The sequence below is a fragment of the Dermacentor albipictus genome, chromosome 10 (assembly GCF_038994185.2).
Source record: "Dermacentor albipictus isolate Rhodes 1998 colony chromosome 10, USDA_Dalb.pri_finalv2, whole genome shotgun sequence".
Lineage (NCBI taxonomy): Eukaryota > Metazoa > Arthropoda > Arachnida > Ixodida > Ixodidae > Dermacentor > Dermacentor albipictus.
Window position 1 is genome coordinate 5,455,475 of NC_091830.1, and position 19,754 is coordinate 5,475,228.

At 50.5% G+C, this 19,754-nt stretch overlaps 2 pseudogenes; both read right to left on the reverse strand.

Moving 5' to 3' along the window:
- Positions 1-583: 583 nt before the first annotated feature.
- Positions 584-1,685, reverse strand: LOC135920312 (uncharacterized; annotated as a pseudogene).
- An 87-nt stretch (positions 1,686-1,772) lies between these two features.
- On the reverse strand, positions 1,773-8,083 carry LOC135920311 (uncharacterized; annotated as a pseudogene).
- Positions 8,084-19,754: the final 11,671 nt, after the last annotated feature.

Consider the following 19,754-nt stretch of genomic DNA (forward strand, 5'->3'; position numbering starts at 1 on the left):
TTGCTTGCTCGCTGGTTTTGGGCGTTTCATTACCGCTGCTGGAGCGGCATTCGTGTGTACGGTTCTCTAACATGACTACAGATATCTTTATTATGTCGCCAGGTGATCGAGAGGCCTCAACTGGCAAAAAAAAAAACACTTCAAACAAGTAAGCTCACATTGTTTATTTATTGTCAACGGTGAATGAGGCAGGATGTGCCCACAAATTTCGTACAAGCCAGGTGTACTTAATGCTGTCGGGCACTGAGTTTACAACATACAGAAACACAGACAGACATCCATTTATTCGGATGGAAAGCTTAAATCGAGTGAAGTTTTCCTCATCGTGTTCGGCACGCCGCCAAAGCTGGTAGAACGAAGCTTCAGACAGCAATATTTTTGCTGGACCAGCGCCTCCTCTAACTAGATGTTTGTGACGCGAGCCAAAAACCTCTTGTCCTTCCCTGTCTTTTTTACACCTGTCCACTGGATGGCTGGCTGGATGGATGGATAAGGCTGAACCCTTTAATTCGGACGGCGGCACACACCACTTAGCCGTGACTAGTAATATATATTGTACTTAGTGGAAAGTGAAATTTCATTCTTACCTTGATTTTAGCCACCAATGAGATAACCTCCATTTGGTTATTTCTACCCGCTTGAGGTCTATTTTTCCTGCACTGTCTCTAAACTCCAATGCTTTGAAGAAGTCCGCCCCGTTGCTTTGAACTGTAGAGTTAAGCCCTTTGCAAAAAAGTATCAGGTGTTCAGCCGTTTCCTCTTCCTCTCCACGTGCACTGCATAACGTGTCTTTCCCTTGGCACTTTACTCGTTTCTTAGTCGCCAATACTCCCATCCTGACCTCAAACAACAAAGAGCTTCCCCTAGAATTATCGTAGATATCTACTTTGGCAATTTCCTGTTTGAAAGTTCTGTATGTTCCCAGTGCGGATTTCGTTTGCATACATGTTTTCCACAGACCCCTCTCTGTTACTTTAACCTTTTTCTTAACCGATGTTTCTTGGCTTGCTTCCCTGCTGTTATCCATATATTTGCGTTAAAATTTTCTGGTTCGCTTCCTCCATTTTGTGTCAACATTCGTCATGTACAGGTAACTGAAAACTTTCCTTGCCTGCTGCTTTTCCGCCATTTCTCTCAGTCGCTCCTCAAATCCTATCTTGCTGCTGGCTGATGTCCACCCATGTCAGCCTACACCCCCTGATTTGGTGTATTTTTGTGTGCTGCCAAAGCGAGCCTACCTACCCCCCCCCCCCCCTTGCTTAATTTCCAACGTTATTCGAACCTCTGATCTCATGCACAGGACCGCATTGCCGAAAGTCAGACTAAGGACCATCACTCCTTTCCAAGTCCCACTCACCACCTCGTACCTATTGTAATTCCACAGTGCCATATATATTTTTCATCACAGCTGCATTTCTGCTACCTCTTTACATATCTTCCATGTTCAATATGTATTAAGCCTCATTGTTTATCCACACGCCAATATATTTGTACTTATCCACTACATCCAGCGTAACCTCCTGTACCCTATGCTCGCTGTCCTGATTATCATTAAAAATCAGGACTGCCGATTTTTCGTTACTAAACATTAAACCTAACATAACTCCCTCTTTACCACAGATGTCCATCAATCCCTGTAAGTCTTCCTTGTTGTCCGCCATAAGTACAACGTCGTCCGCGTACATCGGTCCTGTTAATAACTGTTCAATCCATTATCCTTGCTTGAAAAGAACAATGGGTGAAGACGAGTCCACTCCATTCTAATTTGGTCTCTAATCCTTGTTGATACAACATAAACAACAAAGGTGACAGAGGGCACCCTTGCCTAAGCCCCCACTGCGTTTCTACAGACTGAAATACCCTTTTTTCCCGTTTTATAAGAATCTTGTTACTTTTATAGATATTTTATAAAAGATTAGCCAGAAGTGCTAGCCATAGGTCCTTTGTTCCTTTTCTGCTATTTCGATACACTGCGTCAATGAGAACAGATTGTCCTCTAACCTACTTTGTTTTCTGAACCCATTTTGTAGTTCCCCCAGCACCTCCTCGTTTTCCACCTATGCCTGCAGTCTGTCTTTTACAATTTGCATCACTACCCTGTAAACTATTGACGTCACTGTTATTGGACGGTAGTTGTTTATGTCGGCTTTGTCCCCCTTTCCCATATATATCATGTTCATCCTGCTTAGTTTCCACCCATCGGGGGCTTTACTGTCCATTACCTAAAATCTAAGCAAGCATTAAGAGAGGTAGTGAGAAATATGCGCAGTGAGCACCATGCGGTGGAGCCACCAACATCCGAGCACAAGAGCGCACTTATGCGACAGAATCCAAAAAACCAAATTCAGAGCTGTACGACGTTAAGGAAGGCACACTAATGCACTGTGACACTAATGCATGGTGCTCACTTCGCATGTTCCTCTAGTTTCAGCTGTCTATAAAGGAGTGACGCAATAAAATGATGTCAGTTGAAAGTAGCGCCTTGTCCTGGTCGTCTTCCTTGTGTCTGTTGTTTTGCGCTAAACAAAGTATTCATGGATACTATGGCACATTAGTGCATAATATCTCGTCGACTGCAGGCTCTCTACCTCCAATGTTATGTGGCTTTCACGCATATCCAGCAACATGTTGCCTGTTGAGTCTGTGTACCCGTTTACATATTCTATGTGTGCGTTCATGTTTCCTATGTGTAATTACCCCGCACGCTCCTCCTAGCTCATTAATTAATGTCTCTTGCTATGCATCCTGCCATTTCTTTGTTTTCCTCTTTGACATTTCTCCCTGCTCACAGGTATACAAATCCAAGGACTGTCTGCTCCCCTGCCACTTTCCCTTTTATCCATAAACGTCCCTTGCATTTTGTTTGAACCTTTGCCAATTCGTACCTTTACGAATGAATGTCCCAGTTCCACCCCCCTTCCTGCTGCCCTCTGTTCTGTTGCAATATTTCCAAGCATGTTCAGGATTACAAGGTGGTTGCTCCATGTCCCTAAGATGTGTCTCCACAAACACGTATACCGTCAGCTCCTCCTGCCTTAACTGTTCGTCTATATTCTCCTACTTCATCCTATTCCTGCCACTTTGCATGTTAATATACTCTATGTATGAATTACTTTGGAAATTGTGCTTGCGTCTATTTCTTCTCCTACATATTGTACGTTTCCTGAATCTTTCGGCCTCTCCGGGTCTACCTTTGTATACACTGGTGGTCTCAATGCTCTGGGTCCCCCCAAGAAAGCTGTTGCTTGGCGGCCTGTCCTACTCCTACCCTTCTGCCTGTGGCATCAGTGTAGTGAACGCCATTCTGTACAAAAGGGTCGGAGCCAGGCTAGTACACATCCCAGTTTACCTCCATTACGCCGTACCCAAGTCGTCTGCTCAGACCCCTAATGACACGGTTAGCCTCAACAACACTTCTTTCCATCCCGCTAGACTGCCCTAGCTGGACCTCTGAGATTGTGCATATGGTCACGTGCACCTTCACAGATACCTCTTTGAACCTCTGACTTTACGCAACCCAACTTCCTACTGTCTCTTGAGATTCCGGTTCCTTTCCTTAAGCATAACGTTGAGACCAGCATGGATAACGACAAGGTATTCATCCTCTATGTTGTCCCAAACCACCTCCTGAGCTTTGGCCATTGCGTCAGCCATGCACTTCCCAGACTGGGCCTCAACCTTCACCCGCCTTTCTTCCTTCACTCTTGTGAAGACCCCCTCCTCAACCCTCGCTAGGTTGGAGTTCCCTACCATCAGTACCCTTCTTCGCTCAACTCATTCGCCGCCAGCCTGGGACTTCTGCCGTCCAGTTTGCGCTAGCTGGCCCTCCACCCGCTGTCCGCCACCGTCACGCGGCAACGGGCTCGCTGCTGCTCGTCCCGCCCCACATAAAGCCTGCTGGGGAGGTATCCTGTAAGAGTCCACCTAGTGGACTGTCCATTTCGGCCGTTCCTGATTGGCTAGGGCCACTCGTCTCCACCTCGCTCCTACAGCTGCATCCAATCAGCAGCGGCCTAAATGGACAGTCCACTAGGTGGACTCTTGCAGAATCCCACCCCTGCACTACATCACTGTAGCGTTAATTGTGGAGCCCTCGGGCTGCCGCCAGCTCCCGTGTGCGGTTCCACTGCCCCTAGGTATACCTTCCTGCCCTGTCCCTCTGTTCTCATTACGTGCCTCTGCCTGGGACTGCGCGCTGTCCTCGCTCTCCGCCTGACGCTGCTCCGAACCGGGATTACGCGCCACCTGCGCCATTAGCGCCTTCACCCGCTCTTCCAGCTCGGCCTGCTTTTCCGGTTTTCCTTTAACCTCGCTAGCTACTCGCTGTAGCTAGTTGGCTTTACTTAGTACCCTCCCTCTCAAGCTATTCGACGACCTGAGTTTTTAGCCTGGAGCCAATGGCCATGTGCCACTGGGCATTTGCCACTGGGTATGTGCCGCTCTTCAATGAACATTCGACGCCAACTTGGGTCACAGTGTATGTGCCGCTGGTACGCGCGGACTTCACGGTCGCGCCGTCAGAATACGCATCGTGTCCAGGGGGAAGTATGAAAGGATTACGGCTGAAGTACACGCCTCACACATGACCCGTTTCGGCTGTCTGCATACTTCGTCGTAGATGCGGTCTGCCCGAATTTTTAGAGCGCAGCTCTCAGGCCCCGTTCCTGCGTTTCGCGTCGGCATACCTCGGCGTCCCTCGGCGTAACCGAGCGAACGAGCACAGCGAAGGATGAAAGAAGGAACTCGGAGCGCAGCGGGGGATGAAATACGGTGGCAGCGAAGAGAGCGCGAGGATGAAAGTGTAGCAGGAGGTTGCAGCAAAACCATGAGGCGGAAAGCGGAGGGGCAGGGTACGGCGAAAGCTTAAGAAAAGCGTAGTGCCGCGAATTACGGACTCTGTGGTGACTACCACTATGAGATGACGCCAGACTAGTGCGCCGTCGTCTGTTCCCCGATGCCATTCGGCGAGCATGCCGACAAAGCACTGCATGAGCGCAGATCCGTCTGCGGCGGCTGCTGTGACTCGCGCCCGCGTATCACGCATGCGCTGCTTTCGCGATCTTCCACACACACTTCGTTCCGTTTGCATTGTGCCCCACGAGGCAGATTGTCCGCGACAGCCAATATATCGCGAAACGGAAACACGCACAGAGCTGTGCTCAAATTTCGCATTAGGGAGATATCGTAATCGTCGGTGAATTTTCTAAAGCGATGCTTTTTTCGCTACCGTTCTATGGTTTCGTCAGGTCGGTCGGTCCCTTGTCGGGTTTTTGCCTAGGAGATTTGCATTCACTTAAACAAAACAATAAAGCTAATCCGGCGGCGGAATTGGAACGGCGGGCCCCCTGAGTAAAGCAGCCCGATGTTCTAACCACTACCGCAGGTACTGTTCTCTCGTGCCAACGCCAACTAGCTCTTTGTGATCATTGCTAACACCCAGAGTGGCCAAGAAGTTGGCCAAGAAGTGGAAAGTACTTATCGTGCTAGGAAACTTTCTTTTTGAAAAAAGAAAGGAGACGGTGTAGTGCTAACGTCAACCAGCTCTTTTATATGACTGCCGCTTGTTCATAATGTTTATGATTTCCAAACTAGGGAACATACCCACAAGGGGGAACTGGCTAAGAAGTGGCAGGTACATTTAGAATAAATAAGAAATAATGGACAACTACAAGCTTATATAATATTTGGCGCATTGCGTGGCATGGTTACGCGAGAGCACATGCGCGCGCCAGTTTCCTTTAGGTCAGGAATGCAGGAATATAGGTGACGCATGGCGTCACCTAGATACCAACGTGTGCGTTGGATCTGCTTATTGTTTTTTTTTTTCCTCGAGTGACATCTCACCCTTGAAAACTGCTCCAGCGACTGTCGTCTTCTTGTTCCAGCCTGTGATGGTGGTATAGTGCATAGCCGAGCGCCTTCTGTCACGCGTCATGCTGATGCACACTATCGGCGCACTCAACCACCATTCAATCCAAGCCACAAATGACGTGTTATCCGGCTTACTTTTTTTAGTCGCACGTGGGTATAGCTGACGTCGGCATGTGTCTTCGCGTCGCTTCGCCGTGGGATGATATGGAGCTGCACGGCTGGTTTCAAGCTGGAAGCCAAAGACCGTGATGATGCAAACTTGGTGAGGTGACTATCAATGCGTAGCGGTCAGCGACGGCAGTGTTGACGCCTACTCTGAGCAGGTCGGGTGAGCCACTTTATTTTTATGGCGGTAGCAATTATATGGACACTCCAGGCACATCCGTTGGCATAGCCGTGAGGTTCCGTATAAATTCCAAGGGCGATAAAATTACCGCTGCGTGCCATATGCTGTATATGCAAGTGAAAGCGTGCGAGGCTGAGCCGGCGATCGCGGCTCAATCTTGCGCGCACAAGCGAGGAAAGCGGGAAGGAAGCGCGCCGTCTTAAGCCGCGCGCGGAGCTCCGGGTGCAGGTTAGGGAGGGGGGGAGGTGTTCAACTCCGGGGGTGCCCGGGTGGCCGCGCGGGCAAGGCTCCGCAAGACTTCGGGGCGAGGGTAAGGAGGGGGGCGCGTCCTAATCCGGGCCATTGTATCTTGAAAGCCGTCAGCGACAGGGACAGAGTCCACCGTGAGCTGTTTTCGCGGCTTGGCGTTGATGCGAGAGGTAGCATGAGGGTCGATTCTCTCGCTGCTGCTGCCGCGCTTTCTCACTCCAGCGTTTTCACAGCGAGTTTGCGCGGTCATCGAGTGAGATGTGTTCATGTTTGCTTGTTCGCGCGTGAAACCATGCTTGTTAATTTATTTAGTATGCCTATGCTTACCAGTTTAAACGGCGAATAAGACTACTTTCATTACTTCGTGTAGCTGTCCACTAATTTGCTATTGCAATCGATGATTTGCCTCTCGGGCGAAAGTGCGACTTTCCTTTACGTTTAGCGACTCCAGGTTCAGTTATTGACTGCAAATAAAGAGCCTTTATAGTTCCTGCTTGTGTAGAAGCTGTAAGTTTATCACAATGATGAATGCTGTCTCAAAGTAACAGTATTTTATGTGAGCTTGCAATGGCAAGACCGAGAGCGCCTATTAACAGACACTTCCTTTTCAATATTTCTATTTCGAACCTAGATAGCTCGCGGAAAATATTCTCCGAGTAATTATCGCAACCTCCAACTTCGCATGAAACTCCGCCATAAAAAGTGCGAACATTTTGCGAGTAAATTGGCAAACTACCATTCGGACGACGTCACCATGTGAGAACGAACGCGAATCTGTCCCTTCAAGTGTCATGATACTGGTAGTCATCGCCGCTTTCCCACTGTAGCTGGGTTCAAAGCAATCTTGAGCAGTGTGCCCCTGCCAGTTGCATGGTCGATTTTGCCAACGCATCATTAGGGGAGAGGAGGGACGCGTCTCATACATGCTGCTGCTGTATATTATTTTTGCCCTCACGTCCCTGGCGTTTCGTTACACGAATTAAGCGTTTTCGTCATGGCAAGAAAACAAAAATGAGAAGAAGAAAATGAAACTAAGAAAAGTAGTTGTTTCGAAACACAGTCGCCCCTTCCCTTCAATATGTTAAAGGGTCTTTCACCAAGGTCAATGGCAAATTTCGGTGGTTCACTGAAAGTCATGAAGCGCCGTCTAGGCAGCGTTTTCCCGCGTAAATTTTCAAATTGATTCAATAACAGCAGAAATACGATCAATTGAAGTATAGCGCCCGTCGCTGTCGCTCTCCCTTGTCCGCGTCACCAAGCGTTATGGTCCCAATAAACGAAATATTTCTTCACCATATTGCCATGAGGCACTGTCAACATATAGACACTCTCTTTATACCTGGAATAAACAAGCAACATTTTACGACATTTTACGGCACGTACTGTAAATATCACTTTCCTTGAATGACACCACGCGGCGCCCGACCTCAGAGGCCATGGTCATTAAAACGCAATAACCATAGTGAGCAAAACGTGAACGAGGTGAATGCAGGAGCCAACGTTTCGACAAGTGGACTTGTCTTCAAGGCCAGAGACAAGTCCACTTGTCGAAACGTTGGCTTCTGCATTCACCTTGTTCACGTTTTGCTCATCGTCTTGAATTTCCATCTCCCGCATTCCCCGTAATAACCATAGTGGCTACTTTAATCCAAGGGCGGCGCCACCATACGGGCGACGCTGCTAATTCCGGGGTGCGTCTTAGTGGCCGGTTGCACAGAGTTGGGAATGTGAATGACTAGCACGGCTTGTGCACTGACACGAGCCCACCCGTTTTAAGGGCCAATGACGATCACCATCATCATCACCTACATCCATTTTTTAGCGAGAGAGACTTGGGAAGATTGACAAATGTTTTTCAAAGCGCAAACAAGGAACACGGCACAAAAGGAAGATCATTCACAGGACAAACGCATGTCTGTCAATGACCTTCCTTTTGTGCCGTGTTCCTCGTTTGCGCATTTAAAAATGTTTGTCAATTATGCACCAATCAGGCCCACAGAAAGTTCTTCTAAGCCATATTTCTTGGGAAGATTGATAACGCATAAGTAAGAATAACCACAGTGATGCCGAATAAAAATTGGTATGTGGCCACCGGCAGGATGGTAAATAAAGCTCATACTATTTAATGAAATTAGGGTTGTCCATGAACCTAATATTATGAAGGAGTGTTGTAGCAATTACCCATTAACCACATCCGTGCCAAGCAGCAAAAAGGAGAGCAGCACTTTCGTCTGAATGTCTACAGCAGCCCGTCCAAAGAGGGCCTAACACACAATTTCGAAGATTTAATTAACGAAACGATGACCATCGCGGGCGACAACAGGCTCGTCATCGGAGGTGACTGCAACGCTCCACACAAGCAGTGGAGATATAGACACTCGTCCAAGAAGGGAAAATATCTGGCCGATCTCATAGAAAAGACCGGGCTAACGCTTTTCAACGAGCCGGCCTCACACACCAGAGTGGGTGCGGGCCCCCATAGGGACACCACACCAGACCTAACGTTATGCAAGAGAGCCGGGAGAATCACCTGGGAGAACACCTTCGAGGACCTGGGGAGCGATCACAGGATACTCAGTATAGCCCTATGAGAGGCCCGCGCCACGAAGGGAATAAAACATAAGTTCAGGCTATAGTAGACTGGGACAAATTCCGCAAAATCAGAGACGAAAAAGAACAGGGACCCATATAAGAAACATAGAAGAATGGAACGGGGAGCTGTTACGAGACGTAGAAAAGGCTACGACCAAGATGGAGGGGGACGACTGGGGGGCTCGACACGAACACGAAGACGACGGTGGTGTTCACTCTCCGTGGATGGTGTGATGACCCTAATATGGGGACAAAGGTTCGTGTGCTCAAAAGGTTCTTACGGTTCTCTTAGGCGGAGCCTCCGAGAACCCAATTGAGGACAAAGCCGTTCGTTTCGAACACACACACAAACGTTTAATGGAACTAAAGGCTAAAAAATAAATAGAAGAAAATAGCAAACATAAAAGAAACACTCAAATACACATCAAGGCACACATTTGGGGCTAGTACGGAGCTAAGTAGTGCGCGAGTCCGGGCTTGCCACGACGGCAGGGATACATAAGAGTCTCGAAGCTGCGACGCTGCGACAAGCTGGTGAAAGGAGTTGCGCCGGTCTCACCAAAGGTCGTGGTGTAACTTGGTTGATCGGGCGACGGGAGCTGGCCAGCTCTGGTCGGGAGATGTAAACCAGGCGGCTTGGTGGCACGAGCAGACGGCGGCGGCGTTCTGGCCGGGCAGCTGGGTGTAGAGCTCGGGCCCGTAGCCCGACTGCTCTTGTCCTGCCCACGGGCACAGAAGCTCGAACGCCGGCCTCGGGCAGCAGGCGGCACGACAGACGGGGCGGCGTTCTGGCCGGGCAGCTGGCGTAGAACTCGGGCCCGTAGCCTGACTGTTGTCGTGCTGCCCACGGGCGCAGAAGCTCACCGGCCTTGAGGAGCTGGCGGCACGCTCGGGTAGACGGGCGACGCACAGGAACAGGTTGGCAGGAGGCCCCGGTCGGGTGAAGTCCTGGTGGCTCGGGTCCGGAACCCGACGGCCCGTCTTCAACGCCCGCTCCGGTGGTTGACCTCCTCCTGCCGTCGCTTCCTGGGACTCTCCTGACGTCTCCCCGGCGTCTCCTCTGCGTCTCCGCCCGTTCTGCCAGCGCACCACGCTTTTTCTTCTGATCTGACCGATTTGGCATTCTCGGATTGGCTGCCTGTCGCCCCGTGGTCTTTTCTAATTGGTTTGTTTTTCTTTTTGTTGTTTTTCATGCGCCGCGTGTTCTCGTACCGAACGCTCTTCGGCGTCGTTGTTTTCCTTCTTCCAGCACGGAATCCGCCTCGGCGCGCGCACTCCTTGTCGTCTGCTCCTGACCGTCCCGATCACCGCACCAAGTCGCGCACCACACATCACAGATGGATAGCAGGCTCGCGCACCTCGTACAGGCCGAAAAATCCACCCAAAAACGTCTGCAAGGGCAAAAACACAATAGAAATCTAAGGCACAAAATCGCGGAACTAAACAAGAACATCGAAGCACACTGCGCCCAGTTATGCAATCAGGATAGGGACGAGGTATGCGACGCCATGGACGGCAACATCAACACGGGCAAGACGTGGAAGATCCTCAAGCACCTGCTCGACCCGTCAGGAACGAAGACAGCGGCGAAAGCGGAAATGACCAAGCTCAGACACAAGTAGAGAGGAAACATCCGTGAAATAGGTGATGAAATGATGAAATGAAATGATGAGCCGTTGAACATCGGAACTACTCGGGCTCTACCAACGAGGACCTCGACAGAGATTTCTCCCAGCAAGAATTCAAGGCGGTCGTGCAGACCATCAAGACCAAGTTGGCTCCGGGCCCCGGCAAAGTGACCAACAAGATGCTCCGGTACCTGGCCGACCAGGCAACGAGCCGCTTGACAGACTACACCAACGAGTGCTGGCGGAACGGCGGTATACCCGACGAATGGAAGAGGTCTGACGTGATCCTCATCCCCAAGCCGGGTAAATCCTTAGAAATACAGAACATGCGGCCGATCTCTCTCACTTCCTGCGTTGGTAAAGTGATGGAGCACACTTGCCTGAGTAGAGGTAACGGCTACCTGGAGTCAAACGATCTGTACCACAGCAAAACGATTGACTTCAGAAGAGGGCTCTCTACCCAAAACGCCATGATACAACTCAAGGAGCAAGTCATAGACACCACGGGGCGGGGCTTGAGGGCAATACTTGGACTTGATCTAAAGAAGGCCTTCGACAAGGTCAAGCACACGGCCATCTTCGACAGAATCGCGCAACTCGGCCTGGGCGAACGAACATATAATTATATCCGAAATTTCCTTACGGGAAGAACAGCCAGAATAAGACTGGGCGAGGAGGAGAGTATCCAGGTGGACATGGGCAGCGCTGGCACACCGCAAGGGTCCGTCGTGTCACCGATGCTCTTCAACCTCGTCATGATAGGACTATCGGAAAAACTGGAGCGAATAGAAGGCATTAATCACACCGTTTATGGAGACGACATTACGATTTGGACCACGAAGGACACAAATGAGGGCGATATGTAGAACGGACTTCAAGGGGCGGTGGAGGCAATAGAAAATTATCTGGAGGGCACCGAACTAGAATGCTTGCCGGAGAAATCGGAACTGCTGCTCCACGGCCCCAGGAGGCTCGGCAAACCGTCCAGAGACGTAGCGGAACTACACAAAAGGGGAATCAGATTAACCACAAGAAAATGCATGGAGATACCCATGGTCCAAGAGATTAGAGTTCTGGGTCTCTGGATCGAAGCCAGGGGAACAAACACGGAAACTATAACACGCCTGGAAAAGAAAGTCACGGCGACCATTCGGCTAACATAGAGAGTCTCCAACAACAGGAGGGGCATTAAAGGAAGAAACGTCGTACGGCTCGATCGTTCAGGCCTTCGCGATCAGCCACGTCGCCTACGTGGCGGCGTTCGTTCACTGGAACAAGGCTGAAAAAGACAAGATCGACGCGCTCATTAGAAAAGCGTACAGAACAGCACTGGGTCTCCCCCAATACACAAGAAACGAAAAGTTACTACAACTCGGGGTACATAACACGCTGGAGGAAATCGCGGAAGTACAGAGGATAGCGCAACTCGAAAGACTCTCCGGAACCAAGGCGGGCAGAGAAATCGTAGAAAAGATCGACATAAACTACCACGGAATGAACGGCCCCAAGACGCAGATTCACCCAGACCTCCGAGCCGCAGTAAACACGGAAAATACCCCGAAGAACATGCACCCCGTGCACAATGTCAATAGAAGAAAATGCCGCACGAAAACGATTGTCAAAAACCACGGCGCGCGGGAGGGGGTGTTCTTCGTAGACGCGGCGTGGTATTCCCGAAACCGGGACGACAATGGTGGTGTCGGCGCTGACAAAGGTAAGTCCCTCTTCGCAATGGCGGTCGTATGCACGAAAGGAAAGACCGTGACTGTGGGCTCCGTAAGGACCAGATCGTCGGAGGCAGCGGAAGAAATGGCAGTCGCATTGGCTGTAATCAACGATCGGCAACAATACACAACAAAAATCAGCGACTCCAAGACGGCTATTAGAAACTTCACAAAGGGCTGGGTCTCCACCGAGGTGGCCAAAATCCTGAACCGCAGAGCAGAAGACTTTAAGAACGGCAAAAATACACCCAAATACCTCAAATGGAACCCGGCACATATGGGAGAAGTAACCATGAATGCCCCTCCGAACCTCAACGAGAAGGGCCACCGAGCCGCGCGAAAACTAACCCACCGCGGCACGGACAATGACGGCCCAACACCCCGCAACCCCTGGGGAAGCGGGGAAGGACTGCGGCGGAGGCGATGGAGAAGACGGAGAAGGCGACGATGACGAAGAAGCGATAAAACACGACAGGGACAGACTGGTCACGTACCATGACATACTGACACACTACACGACACAGAGAAGCATACCCACAACCCCACAAACAACTCGACAGGTCTCAAGAAACCGATTGGAGAAGGTTGCAAACCAGAACGTTCCGAAACCCAGTACACTTAAACAGAATAAATTCAACACAATATCCAGACGCGAGCTGCAAGCTCTGCAAGCTCTGCAAGCACGAACACGCAGTCATTGCACACATCTTATGGAAGTGCACACAGATCAGATCAGTGTATGTAGAGGACAAGATAGATCCGGACCTTCTTGAGGAGCGATGGCTAAGCGCTCTGACTTGCTCGGAACTACACGACCAATTATGGGCTATCGAGCGGGCCCGGGCAGTGGTGGAAAGGCTATGCCTCACCGCACATAATGCCCGGGTGGCCTCAGCCCGGGCTGGCAACCTCGCAGGTCATTTTCCCGTTAAAGTTTTTTCCGTCTGTTCGTAGCAATTACCGCCGCCACGTTTCAAAGGTGAATTCAGCGGAAGAAGAAGAGGTTGCGCACGGTTGCACCGCACATGGGTTCCGCCTTTACATCGCTAAACCCTGGATAATTGACGTCAGCGCCGCCACAACCAGCCTTAATCGACTCCTTACGTCGAGCGGAACACGTGGACACCCAAGGCTATACTGTGAGTCGCTTGCTCCACGAATTACCGGACTCTGAACATTGCAAGAGGCGCCCGCCCAGCTAAGCCTAACGACGGGTACGGTCTAGCCGAAGACCTTGACCCAGTTCGGTGCACCAATGGCCACCAGTGATGGCACCGAGATGCATCTCGAGCACGCGCAAATCCCACTTCCTGATGAACCTGCCGGCGGAGACTGGCTCACTGTTAAGTACGGTCGGAAGAAAACATCGACTCCCACCAATCCACCCCTCCAACCCCGACACCCATCGTTTCACCGACAACCCCGACTCCCACCGCTGCCTCGAAACGACCTCAAGGTAATCATCCGTCCCCGAGAGGGACTCAACCTTGCCACCTGGACCACGCCACAGGTCGCTGAAGGCATCAAGCTGGCATGTCAGCACCCCACTACTGAGCACGTACGGACCCTTACTGTAAGAATTGACCCAGTACAAAACATCGCTATTGCTAGCACACCAAACGAAGAGCTAGCTATGAGCATCCGTCACATCACTACAATTCACCTGGGCGGTCGAGAATTTGCAGTCACGGCATACGTGGCGGCACCCGACAGCTCCGTCAAAGGGGTCATTCACGGCATTCCCGCAGGAACTCCCACAGAAGTCCTCCTTAACGGGCTCTATGCACCTGGCCGAGAAATCTTACATGCCCGCATGCTCGGACAAACCTCTGCGGCAGTGATCACATTCACTGGCAAGGCTGTACCCTTCTACGTGCGATACTACAGCGGTGAAGTACGATGCAAACCATACCGAACAACCACGCATTTCTGCCGCATCTGCCACCAAATCGGCCACCGGACCGATGTATGCCCAACTCCAGAAGCAAACCTATGCCCCCAGTGTGGTACACGGAACCCCACTCAGGACCATCCCTGTCACCCCCGGTGCGCCTTATGCCAGGGGTCTCATCCTACGGCTTCCAAGGAGTGCCCTGATCGACTGAAGAAGGCATCTTCGGCATCGCAAAGGACCAGCCGCCGGGACTACTCTCGGTCGAAGTCTCGGTCACGCACAGACCAGCAACGGAAGCGTTCCCGCTCCAGGTCTCGCTCCTGCTCGCGGAACCAACAAGGAGCAACCCGGAACCTCAGCGGACCTGCTGTACCGGGATCACAAGCGGTGAGCTGGTCAGCACGGCTTTTCCCCTCTCACACAGTCCACCAAGACAACACCCTCTCATCACGTCTACACACAGCACCACATAATTCTTCATCCATACACAATACTGATGTTCAACTGCAAATTCTAGCTGAACTAAAGGCAATCAGAGAAGAAAACAAACGCCTTCATGAAGAAAATAACAAACTTCGCACGCAGATTGCAGAACTATACGCGACTCGTACTGACAATCAGCATTCCACACCAGTAACCGCACCCTCAATGCCATCATCTTCGGAGCATTCTGAACCCATGATTCTCGCGGAATCAGCAAAACCGACAGAAATCGCACAAGTCGAGGAGAAAGTTGATGTACTGCAACGGCAGCTTCTAGCAATGCAACAAAGCATCCAGCAACTGGCAAGTGTTGTTGAAGAAACGCGGCTCGCAAAAGATCAGCGACGCAAGAAAGTCAGAACACTAGTACAACAGGAAGCAGAGCAGGGACACCCTGCCGATCCACCCGTCAGCCAGGACGAATAGCAAAACCAACCACAGGAACGAAAACCCACTCATAATCTGGCAATGGAATTGTCGCAGCTACAAACGCAAGCAAGGGTCACTAAGACAGTACATCTGTAACGCCAAAACGACACCAAGCGTAATCGCACTACAGGAAACAGGCACACACCCAACTCAATCTGGCTACAACACACATACCACCACGCCTGAAAGCCGCGTGGCCACACTTACAGCTAAAACGCTCACAACCACACAACACACAATAGACGGCAGTGACGTCGACCATAACCTAATTGAGATCCTGCCGCTCCAACGAGGCCGAAAGAGCCTTTTCATACTGAATATATACAGCCCACCCAAGCAGAAGCAGGCCAAGTTCGACTACTTGATCACTAAAGCGATTGGCATAGCCAAAAATAATAATCTGCTGATTGTAGGCGACTTCAACGCTGCTCACCAGGCATGGGGCTACACGACAGCCACATCAAAAGGCACTGCACTCCAGTGCACGATACAGCAGCATCGTCTCACCATCCTCACAGACCCCGCATACCCCACACGTTTAGGAAACAGCGTCTCCCGAGATACATGCCCTGACCTCACCCTCACTAAAGGGATACAGCAAGCAGCCTGGCACAACACGGAGGAAACTCTGGGCAGTGACCACTGCATACTTGCCACCACATTGAACGTTACGCATGCACGCCACCCGATAAAAAAGACAACACTCACAGATTGGACAGCTTTTCGCAAAGAGCGAGCGGATGACTCCTCAACGGGTATTACGGATCTCGAGCAGTGGGTACGAGAGCTCCATCAAGACGTAGCCAGACATTCAAAACAGATCACACTGACCACAGACATACCGGCCGTAGACCCACACCTTCTTCACCTCTGGGAAGCACGTCGAGGCCTTGTTAGGAGATGGAAGCGCCAAAAACATAATCGTAAATTGAAACTACGTATAGCGAAACTCACGGCAACCGCGGAATTTTATGCTGGGGAGCTCACCCGTCACAACTGGCGACAACTATGCAACAAGTTGCAGGGTAATCTTAGCACGGCCAAAACATGGTCGCTGCTACGCCATCTTCTTGACCCCACACAAAGCAAGGCAATTAGCCAGCAAACAATCCAACGTATCCTCCACAACCATCCGGGTTCTGATGACGAAATCCTGGAGGAGTTGCGGGCGCGGTACATAGGCGATTTCGAACCCACACAAGGACTACCTCCAACTTACAGCGGGAGCGACAATTACGACCTCGACAAGCCGATTACTATCACTGAGGTGCAACAAGCACTCCATGCACTCACACGAAACACCACCCCAGGCAAGGATAAAATAAATAACAAGCTCCTGCGCAATCTGGATGATGGCACCATTCAATCTCTTACAGACCTCTTTAATCATCACTGGGAAGCGGGTACACTACCAGCAGACTGGAAGCACGCGGACATCATACTCATCCCGAAGCCAGGCAAACTCTCCAGCTTAGAAAATATGAGACCAATTTCACTGACTTCATGCCTAGGCAAGCTTCTGGAACACGTCATTCTCAATCGGCTTCAACCTTACCTAGAATCCAGCGACCTCTTTCCCGAAACAATGTTCGGATTCCGGCACCACCTTTCTACCCACGACATACTTCTTCAGCTGAAGGAACAAGTCCTTGAACACGTCTCACCGCACAACACCGGAGCGATTTTAGCACTCGATCTCAAAGGCGCTTTTGACAATGTGGCTCACCATACCATCCTTACAAACCTAAGCCTCACGAACTGTGGTCGTAATACTTACAATTATATACGCGCCTTTCTAAGCAACCGCATAGCCACAATAGGCATTGGCTCACTCAGAACCCCGACGTTACCTACCCGCAACACAGGAACCCCACAAGGTGCTGTTCTATCACCCACCCTTTTCAATATTGCTATGATGAAATTACCTGACAAACTCAACGCAATACCAGGAATCAGGCATGCAATATACGCCGATGACATCACTATCTGGACCACCGCTGGTTCCGAAGGAGAGAAACAAGACGCCCTTCAACAAGCGACCGACGTCGTCCAGCAATATGCAAAATCAAGTGGTCTCCGGTGCTCCCCCGAGAAGTCAGAACTATTAGTCGTTCGACAGAAATCCCGAAGAAAACTCAATGAACTACCAAACATCACACTCATCCTCGACGACAAAGAAATACCCACAGTAAACCGCGTCCGCATTCTCGGACTCCACATACAACAGGACGGCAGAGGCGCATACACCATCCAACGTCTCAAGCAGACCACCTTCCAGATCATGCGAATGGTCAGCCGTATCACCACCAAACAATACGGACTGAAAGAAGACGACATAATACAGCTCGTCCAGGCCCTGATAATCAGCCGCATTGCCTACGCTGCCCCGTACTTGCCCCTCACTCCCAAAGAGATAGATCAATTAGACGTACTTCTTCGGAAAGCCTACAAGCAAGCGCTCGGCCTACCCCCGGGAACAGCGACACTCAAGCTTGAAGCCCTAGGAGTGCATAATACTATAAGAGAAATTATAGACGCCCACCTCACAAGCCAACGAGAACGACTAGCCCTCACACCAACAGGAAGAACAGTCCTAGCGCGCCTAGGCTACCCCACACACAGCAAAGGCCACGAACAAGCAATCCATCTGGCCCCCAACTTGCGAGAGCACATCAGGGTAGCCCCTATCCCCAGAAGCATGCACCCGGAACATCATGCCGATCGTCGCCAAGCTCGCGCAAAAGCTCTACAGACAAGATATGGCAGTCTCCCCACCACACTATACACAGATGCCGCGCAGTACCCCCAAAAAGCAGCCATGACGGCCAGCGTTGTCGACTATAACCTACAAGAGGTGGTGTCGATGACTGTCCGCACTGCCAGCGCCCTCGTAGCGGAGGAGACAGCCATCGCCTTGGCCATCACCTCTAGTCTGACCAACGAGTACATCACAATTATTACCGACTCCCAGGCAGCTTGCCGTAGCTACGCGAGAGGTCGAATATCTTCAATCGCCCACCGACTCCTCAAACAGGCCTCCGCATTCCCGGACGTTGAAATAGTGTGGACTCCAGGACACGAGTCCCTCCGTGGAAATCAGCGTGCGCACGCTGTAGCCCGAGCTCATGCCACCCGGGCGCCACAAGAGAGGGATACGGACGCATCCATGGAGCCCGTACCTTTACAATCCAACGCCATACTACAACACCACAGATTGAACAGACGACAATACCCACCTCCACACAAGACCCTCTCACGTGAAGACGCCGTAACATGGAGACAACTACAAACCAATACATACCCACATTTAAGCAGACTAACGCAATCCACCCTACACTATACTCATACAAATGTCCTTTTTGTAATGATTACGCCTCCCTATATCACACCACATGGGCGTGCCCCAACGTGAAGGCGGCCCCGCAAATACCCAACCCCACACCCGAGCAGTGGAAGGCCGTGCTGACTAGTTCGGACCCTCGTAACCAGCAACAACTGGTGCGGCGGGCCCGGGAGACAGCAAGAGCCGCAGGAGCCCTGGACTAAGGGCGCCTCCCGCACAAGCAGAAAGACATCTGCTTGTCCTTTCTTTTATTTTTTAAAATAAATGTTTCTCCTCCTCCTCCTCCACTTATCACCGCGTTCATCATCGTCATTGTTCCTGAAAGAGCTAGATCCCACTTGTTTATCAGTAAAGGCTGGTGAGCGGGTAGCCTCAGTCTATAGCCTTCCTATTTCAGCGTACCTCATAGCGGCTTTGACATACAGCAAGGTGGTGGTCGCTGTCAGCGAACTAGGAGCAGGAGCGACTGGATGCACGTTTCAGAATACGTGGGCAGGTACGTAACTTGCTAGTCTGTATTGCAGAGTCGAAAATGCGGTTGACTTCAGCATTTCAATTATCAGAGCACGCACGTGTAGTACCTTTGTTTTTATACAGTGGGGAGACTAACGGGGTGTCAGAATATTGAAAACGCTCGAATAACAAATAAAATATTGTCTTATTAGATTCGGTCCTCGAATAGAACAGTCCCTTTTCTATGTGGTTCACAAATTGAATAGTAACTGTTCAAAAAATCCGAATATTTTCGAAATAGATTTCGAATATTTGACGCCGTCGACTGTATACGATCACACATTAAACAAAAATGTCATAACTTTCATCACATCAACAGTGGACATTACGTACTAGAGCACACTGCTTTGCTTAACCAGATTTCTACCTACTAAACGCGATCACTCAATAAAATATAGTTTCAATCGGGCATTCCGCCATGGGAACTGTTTGCTACTATTTATATATGTAGCAGACGGCACGCATTACCGATTTAGTGATGAAGGTCTGTGCGTATACTGACTAGCACAACAAGGCTGCCTCTCTATAAGCTTTATATGATAATGTATGACCACGTATGATCTAAGGAGCACCCTAGCTGGCGAGCAAATTGCAAAGTTGTTCCTAACACTCCCTTTGTGCCTTTAATAAAGCAGGTTTTATAAGTGCAGCGTAATGGTTAACTTCCTGATGTGAGGAACAA